Raw genomic sequence first — 9,112 nt, 5'->3', positions numbered from 1 at the left:
TCCCTGAAATCAGCATTAACGAATGCACCACTTTGCAAGCTTGTGCTAGTCACCACACATATCACAAAAATACATAGATAGCACATCTGTAAAGATGGCATGGCATATAAAAAACACGTGTAGAGCTCAGGAGCATATCATGCACACATTAATCATGGCAAAAATGACAAATAGCTATTTGGTGCAGAAGATCTGACAAATAACTCAAATAGCACTCTTCCAACAGCATTTCGGGAATCAAGATGAGCTCAAATGAAAATGATGCAGTAAGATGAAATGATGTGCTCTCTAAGACGAACATTGTGATATGCTACACGCCCAAAACGGATCTACGGATACAAAGTTACGGCACGATGAATAATGCTAAAATAAAATGGGACTTGGGGAAAAATGAGGTCAACCCTAGGGTTTTTTTGAATCCGGATCTGAGATCCAGCACGCGGATCGAGGTTCGTCGGGGGAACCTTGCTGGAGTAGGTGGTGGCCGGAGCCGCGGCGCGGCGGGGCGGATGCGGCGCGGTGGGGCGGCGCCGGGGCGATGAGGTGGCGTCGGGCGGCGACCGGCGATAGCCGGAGCGTCGGGCGGCGAGGAAGCTCCGGCCGCCGGAGTTGTTGAAGGAGGCGGCGATGTGGCGGCGGCGCAAGGTAGGAGGAGAGGCGGCGGGGCGCGGGTCCTCTGGCCCGGGCGGAGGCAGGAGAGGGCCGGCTTCGGGCCGGCGGGCCTCGGCGGCGGCGGGGGCAGGAGCCGCCACGTGGTGCCCGTCTATTCGCGCGGAGCGGCGGCGCGAAGCGTCCGGCCAGGGACGGACATGTCCGGCGCGGCGCGAGGCGATTTTTAGGGTTTGGGGACGAAGGAGATCCGGGAATTCGGAGGAGGACCTATTTATAGGCAGAGGAGTAGCTAGGAGAGTCCAAATGTGGTGCGGTTTTCGGCCACACGATCGTGATCGAACGCTCTAGATGATGGAGAGGGTCTTGGTGGGTTTTTGGCCAAATTGGAGGGGTGTTGGGATGCAACACACACGAGGCCTTCTCGGTCCCTCGGTTAATCGTTGGAGCATCAAACGAAGTCCAAATGGTACGAAACTTGACAAGCGGTCTGCCAGTAGTAAACCAAGGCCGCTTGGCAAGTCTCGGTCCAATCTGGAAATGTTTAACCCCCACACACGAAAAGAAGGTAGAAATGACCACCGGAGGAGATAGGAGCGCCGGAATGCAAAATGGACAACGGGGAAAATGCTCGGATGCATGAGACGAACACGTATGCAAATGCAATGCACATGATGACATGATATGAGATGCATGACAACGACAACAACACATGGAGACAAAAACCCAAACCCGAGGAAATAAAATAACTTAGCGCCGGAAATGGAAAGAGTTGGAGTACATATTAGGTAAATTACATCCGGGGTGTTACAAATGCCTTCGGAAGAAATGAAAGAAATGAATTTACTGAATGGAGGAAAAACAAGATCTTAAAAGAGCACGCTTACACGAGATGCTAGGACGGAGTTGTTGGACTATCAATAACAAAAGGATAAGCTTGTTGTGGCCTTATGGAAAACATATAAAATCTTGAGGTGAAGACCAGCCACTAACGAAATCATCAGTTGGATTGAGATCAACAAGGAGATGAAAACTCCTTCATCGAGATGAGAAGCGTAAATTGGATCATAGATAAGCACCATAATGGCAACATTCCTAAAGGAAGGCTTTAGGTGAAATCTATACCAAGATTACTCTAATGAAGAGATTGATGGATTTAAATATGTCACTCTTTGAAAACTTGTGAATCATGAAACATGAAGGGAAATTGTCAAGAAAGACATAACACCACCTGAAAAAGATAAGATAGAAAGAATTTCACATCGAAATGCATGATGAAGAATACTTGAGCTCGTCTGAAAAGAATCTCGATGGACGCTTCGAGAATGAATTAATTCCTTGATGAGCCACCATGAAGAAACTCTTGAAGAACTCCGGTAATCAAAGAATGATCAAACGAAAAAGGAAAATAGAAAAGAAATCCGGGAGAAACCTTGCAATGATTAGGATGGAGCTTCGCGACGATATAACCGAGAAAACTTGGCACTCCGGAAGGAAAAGATAAACAAATGAAATCAAGAATTTTGATGGACCTCCGGAATAAGGAATTAATCACTTGGAGAAACAAGAATAAGAATTACATTATGCTTATCCTTCATCACTTAAATTGATGACAAGCAATGAATTTGGCATACTACTTATTCTCTTGAAAAGAATTAAAGAGAGATATAGAGTAAACTTGGAAAGGTCTTCAACGAACCACCGGTAGAATTGAAACAACGAATAAATTGATATGATAAACGAAGGAAGAAGAATCTTGGAAGAGCCACAGTAAGAATTGAAAATGAACGAAGAAAAGATAAAGAAACACCGGGAAGAATTAGCAAACAACATAGTAAACAACCATCACATAAACATGGCATGATGCACAAACAAGTATGATGCATGTCCGGCTTAATGAGGCAAGGCATGGCAAAGCGCACAAAAAAAACTACAAATTAAGTGGAGCTCAATATGCAACGAGTTGCATATTGACGGAACACCACATCAATTATTTAGTTCGGTCTCATTTATGTACCCAACAATATTAAATGTTGTTAAACATGGCAAGAGGTGAAGCAAAGTAAAACTACCTATCTAGGCAAGTTTAAATGACGCCGGAACAACAAACAACAAATCCGGGAAATCCTAATGTGCATATTATGAATTTGGTACTGTTCTGCCCTAAACATAATTTTAGAGTTGTTAAACATGCAAAGTAAAGCCACCATGTTAAACTAGGCATTTTCTACCCCATTTACATATACAGTTTATTTAAATCCGCGCTACGGTTATTAAGTTATGAATTAAATCATTTTAACATGGCATAGGGAAAATTTAAACAAATAGCAATTTAAACACTTTAAACATGGATGAAAGTTGCAAATTATGAAACTAGATGAAATTCTAGTCATGTTTCATATATAAGTTGTTTAATTCCGATGCATGGGTGAGAAGTTATTAGATGCATGATTCTAGGGACTAAACTGCAAAACTGGTTTTCCCTGGATAATTAGCAAATTGCAGGGCAAAGGAAATAAACTACCTGGCCGAATCTGAAGGAGCTGGGCTGCTCACCACGGGCTGAGGCCCAGTCGGTGGAGGTGGGAGCCGGTGCTAGGAGATGGAGGGCGAGCTGGGCCTAGGGCGTTTGTCCACGCTGGCGCCGGATCGGGTCAAAGAGGAGGCGAGCTGGAGGGAGTCGCGTGAGCTCCTCTACTCGATGCAGAGCGAGCAGAGGTCGCCGGCGGCTGCTAGGGCCTGGGAAAGGTTGGCACGATGGGCAGCGACGGCGGACCAAGGCGAAGCAGGGGAGGTCCGGCAGGGGACGCAGAACCCGGGCGGCATGAGGTGAGGCTCCCAGCGGCAGCTGGTGATGCAAGGAGACGTGCGTCCCTGGAGCGAGGCGAAGCGGTGGCGACGAGGGACTGGAGCTGCAGGTTAAACGAGGCGGCGCAAAGAGTTGAACAGGGGAGGCTGCCCATGGAGTTCGAGAAAGGGTTGCAGGAGAGGTCGGGGATGGAGGAATCCGTGCATGGGCATGCTGAGGGCGCCGAATCCGGGCGCGGGCGACGCGACTTGAAGACGAGGGTGGCCATGGCGGGTCCCTCTGTAGGTCGACGACGACGAGGCGAGGAGGTGGCCGAAGGAGGCAGAGCTCCAAGCGGCAGTGCCATGGATCCCTGTGAGAGAAAATAGAGAAAGGAAGGGGAAGATCGTGAGAAGGAGAGGTTGAGAAGTAGGAGGGAAAAAGGAGCGGGGCTGTCGGGGCACTCATCTCCGACGAGGTTTCGGTCGCCGGTGTCGGCCGGACGACGAGGCAGGGTCGAGGGTGATGGGGAGCTGCGGCAGGAGCTCGGGCAGAGGGGATCGAGAGAGGTCTGGTGATTGGTGGGTTTGGATCGGGAGGGATCCCGAGGAGAGAGTGGCGGCGGGTGAGGAAAAAGAGGGAGTTGGTCTAGGGTTAGGTAGGTTTACATTGACTATAAAGTAGGTGGGTTTTTGGTTAGGGCTAATCCGTCCCTCCGATCGCAATCGGACGATCGCGAATAAAAAGCTAAGGGGGTCCAAAAAGAAAAATGGAGATGTTTTGTAGATGTTTGGGGATGATCCGAATCCATCGGTACCGACAACCCGGGTCGGGTTCGAGTAAGTTTCGGACACACGCGAGGGGTCAATGCACTGTGCAAAGAGGGGTTTCGGGGCCTGTCGGTTGATAGCGGACTATGTAGACGGTCTTGATCTGAGAGAAGAGAAGAGAGAGAGGCCCGACGACTGTTTCCGGAGACCGAAAACGTCCGGCGTTAGACCGGCAGCGGTGCCGCTATAGTTATTCGTTGGGGCATCAAACGGACTCCGAACGCGATGAAATTTGACAGGCGGTCTGCCTACACTTAAATAAGACCGCACACCAATTTTTATCCCAATCCGAGAACATTTTCCATCCACTTATAAAATAATATTTCGGACGTGCCGCGGGCGCGTGCAAGGGTGTCTAGACTTAGAACGGACAACAGAAGGAACGGGGAGGCCGAGACGGATGTAAGTTTTGAAAACATGATGATGCAATGCACATGATGACATTACAAGATGCAACACGCAAGAGAATGTCATGGCAACGACGGTGAATAACTGGGAGACACCTGGCGCAACGGTCTCGGGGCGTCACACATTCCCGACGCGCATCGTCACCTCGTTCTTCGCCAGTCTCCGCTTATTCTGCAGCTCCTGTTTTGAGTTACAAATATGAGCAACTGCACCGGTATCAAATACCCAGGAGCTACTACGAGCTTTGGTTAGGTACACATCAATAACATGTATATCACATATACCTTTGGTATTGCCGGCCTTCTTATCCGCTAAGTACTTGGGGCAGTTCCGCTTCCAGTGACCGTTTCCCTTGCAATAAAAGCACTCAGTCTCAGGCTTGGGTCCATGCTTTGGCTTCTTCCCGGCAACTGGCTTACCGGGCGTGACAACTCCCTTGCCGTCCTACTTGAAGTTCTTCTTACCCTTGCCTTTCTTGAACTTAGTGGTTTTATTCACCATCAACACTTGATGTTCCTTTTTGATCTACACCTCCGCTGATTTCAGCATTGAATATACCTCAGGAATGGTCTTTTCCATCCCCTGCATATTGAAGTCCATCACAAACTCTTGTAGCTAGGTGGGAGCGACTGAAGGATTCTGTCAACGACCGCATCATCCGGGAGATTAACTCCCAGCTGAGATAAGCGGTTGTGCAACCCAGACATTTTGAGTATGTGCTCGCTGACAGAACTATTCTCCTCCATCTTACAACTGTAGAACTTGTCAGAGACTTCATATCTCTCGACCCGGGCATGAGCTTGGAAAACCATTTTCAGCTCTTGGAACATCTCATATGCTCCGTGCTGCTCAAAACGCTTTTGGAGCCCCGGTTCTAAGCTGTACAGCATGCCGCACTGAACCAGGGAGTAATCATCACTACGCGACTGCCAGGCGTTCATAACGTCTTGAGTTGCTGGGAAAACAGGTGCATCACCTAGCGGTGCTTCAAGGACATATGCTTTCCTGGCAGCTATGAGGATAATCCTCAGGTTACGGACCTAGTCCGTGTAGTTGCTACCATCGCCTTTCAGCTTGGTTTTCTCTAGGAACGCGTTCAAGTTGAGGGAAACATTAGCGCGGGACATTTGATCTACAAGACATATTGCAAAGTTTTAGACTATGTTCATGATAATTAAGTTCATCTAATCAAATTATTTAATGAACTCCCACTCAGATAGACATCCCTCTAGTCCTCTAAGTGAGACATGATCCGAGTCAACTAGGCTGTGTCCGATCATCATGTAAGACGGACTAGTCATCATCGGTGAACATCTTCATGTTGCTCGTATCTTCTATACGACTCATGTTCGACCTTTCGGTCTTCCGTGTTCCGAGGCCATGTCTGTACATGCTAGGCTCGTCAAGTCAACCTAAGTGTATTGCCTGTGTAAATCTGGCTTACACTCGTTGTATGCGAACGTTAGAACCTATCACACCCGATCATCACATGGTGCTTCGGAACAACGGACCTTAGCAACGGTGCACAATTAGGGGGAACACAATTCTTGATATTTTAATGAGGGATCATCTTATTTATGCTACCGTCGTTCTAAACAAATAAGATGTAAAAACATGATAAACATCACATGCAATCAAATAGTGACATGATATGGCCAGTATCATTTTGCTCCTTTTGATCTCCATCTTCGGGGCGCCATGATCGTCATTGTCACCGGCATGACACCATGATCTCCATCATCATGTCTTCATGAAGTTGTCTCGCCAACTATTACTTCTACTACTATAGCGAACGGTTAGCAATAAAGTAAAGTAATTACATGGAGTTTTCATTGACACGCAAGTCATAAAATAAATTAAGACAACTCCTATGGCTCCTGCCGGTTGTCATACTCATCGACATGCAAGTCGTGATTCCTATTAAAAGAACATGATCAATCTCATACATCACATATATCATTCATCACATCCTTTTGGCCATATCACATCACACGGCACATGCTGCAAGAACAAGTTAGATGTCCTCTAATTGTTGTTGCAAATTTTTACGTGGCTGCTATAGGTTTCTAGCGAGAACATTTCTTACCTACGCCAAAACCACAACGTGATATGCCAATTTCTATTTACCCTTCAAAAGGACCCTTTTCATCGAATCCGATCCAACTAAAGTGGGAGAGACAGACACCCGCTAGCCACCTTATGCAACTAGTGCATGTCAGTTGGTGGAACCTGTCTCACATAAGTGTACGTGTAAGGTCGGTCCGGGCCCCTTCATCCCACGATGCCGCCGAATCAAGATAAGACTATTAACGGCAAGTAAATTGACAAAATCGACGCCCACAACAACTTGTGTTCTACTCGTGCATAGAAACTACGCATAGACCTAGCTCATGATGCCACTGTTGGGGATCGTAGCAGAAATTTAAAATTTTCTACGCATCACCAAGATCAATCTATGGAGCCATCTAGCAACGAGAGAGAGAGGAGTACATCTACATACCCTTGAAGATCGCGAGCGGAAGCGTTCAAGAGAACGGGGTTGATGGAGTCGTACTCGTCGTGATCCAAATCACCGATGATCCTAGTGCCGAACGGACGGCACCTCCGCATTCAACACACGTACGGAGCGAGACGTCTCCTCCTTCTTGATCCTGTAAGGGGGGAGGAGAAGTTGATGGAGATCCAGCAGCACGACGGCGTGGTGGTGGAAGCAGCGGGATTACATCAGAGTTTCGCCAAGCGCTACTGGAGGAGGAAGAGGTGTCACGGGAGGGAGAGGGAGGCGCCAGGGCTTAGGGTGCGGCTGCCCTCCCTCCCCTCCACTATATATAGGGGCTAGGGGGGCGCATGCCTCCTTGGAGGGCAACGGCCCCTAGGGTTTCCAACCGTAGGCGCCTTGGGCCCTTGGGTGGGGCGCACCAGCCCACCAGGGGCTGGTTCCCACGCCACTTCAGCCCATGGGGCCCTACGGGATAGGTGGCCCCACCCGATGGACCCCCGGGACCCTTCCGGTGGTCTGGGTACAATACCGGTGACCCCCGAAACTCTCCCGGTGGCCGAAACTGGACTTCCTATATATAAATCTTTACCTCCGTACCATTCCAGAACTCCTTGTGACGTCCGGGATCTCATACGGGACTGCGAACAACTTTCGGTTAACCGCATACTAATATCTCTACAACTCTAGGATCACTGAACCTTAAGTGTGTAGACCCTACGGGTTCGGGAGACACATAGACATGACCGAGACAACTCTCCGGTCAATAACCAACAGCGGGATCTGGATACCCATGTTGGCTCCCACATGCTCCACGATAATTTCATCGGATGAACCATGATGTCGAGGATTCAGTCAATCCCGTATACAATTCCCTTTGTCTATCGGTACGATACTTGCCCGAGATTCGATCGTCAATATACCGATACCTTGTTCAATCTCGTTACGACAAGTCTCTTTACTCGTTCCTGTAACACATCATCCCGTGAATAACTCCTTGATCACATTGAGCTCATTATAATGATGTCCTACTGAGTGGGCCCAGAGATACCTCTCCGTCATACAGAGAGACAAATCCCAGTCTCGATTCGTGCTAACCCAACAGATACTTTCGGGGATACCCGTAGTGTACCTTTATAGCCACCCAGTTATGTTGTGACGTTTGGCATACCCAAAGTACCCTTACAGTATTCGGGAGTTGCACAATCTCATGGTCTAAGGAAAGGATACTCGACATTAGAAAAGCTTTAGCAGACGAACTACACGATCTTGTGCTATGCTTAGGATTGGGTCTTGTCCATCACATCATTATCCTAATGATGTGATCCTGTTATCAATGACATCCTATGTCCATGGTAAGGAAATCATAACCATCTATTGATCAACGAGCTAGTCAACTAGAGGCTCACTACGGACATGTTGTGGTCTATGTATTCACACATGTATTATGATTTCTGGATAACACAATTATAGCATGAACAATATACAATTATCATGAACAAGGAAATATAATAATAACCATTTTATTATTGCCTCTAGGGCATATTTCCAACACTATCAACTTCAGGTTGATTCACATTTACTGTAGTACATGTCGGCCCAGTCTTCCGGAGGTGCTCATAGGGGTAGGGTATGCGTGTGTGTGTGTGTGTGTTCATAGGGGTGAGTGTATGCACGTTTACATGAACGCTTGCGTCTGTACCGTGTTAAAAAAAGACGCTTTTCTTTGTTTCTGCGGAGGCTTTGGATAAATGTTATCCCTTGTTACCTGATTTCTCCCTCTTTTATTTGAAATTCAGAGTTTAGTTGTTTTATTTGCTACCTCTAAGTAGTATCTTTGTGAATAATTAATAAAATGGTTGCATGCATTGCCCAGATGCACAGATCGGGGTCATCCATATTTCTAAAAAAATCAAATTCAAGTTGATTCGCATTTACTGTTGTAAATATGTTTTCTTTGTTAGTGAAGACTTTGGATAA

Source organism: Triticum urartu, chromosome 7 (assembly GCF_003073215.2).
Source record: "Triticum urartu cultivar G1812 chromosome 7, Tu2.1, whole genome shotgun sequence".
Classification (NCBI taxonomy): domain Eukaryota; kingdom Viridiplantae; phylum Streptophyta; class Magnoliopsida; order Poales; family Poaceae; genus Triticum; species Triticum urartu.
This window is presented reverse-complemented; position numbering follows the sequence as displayed.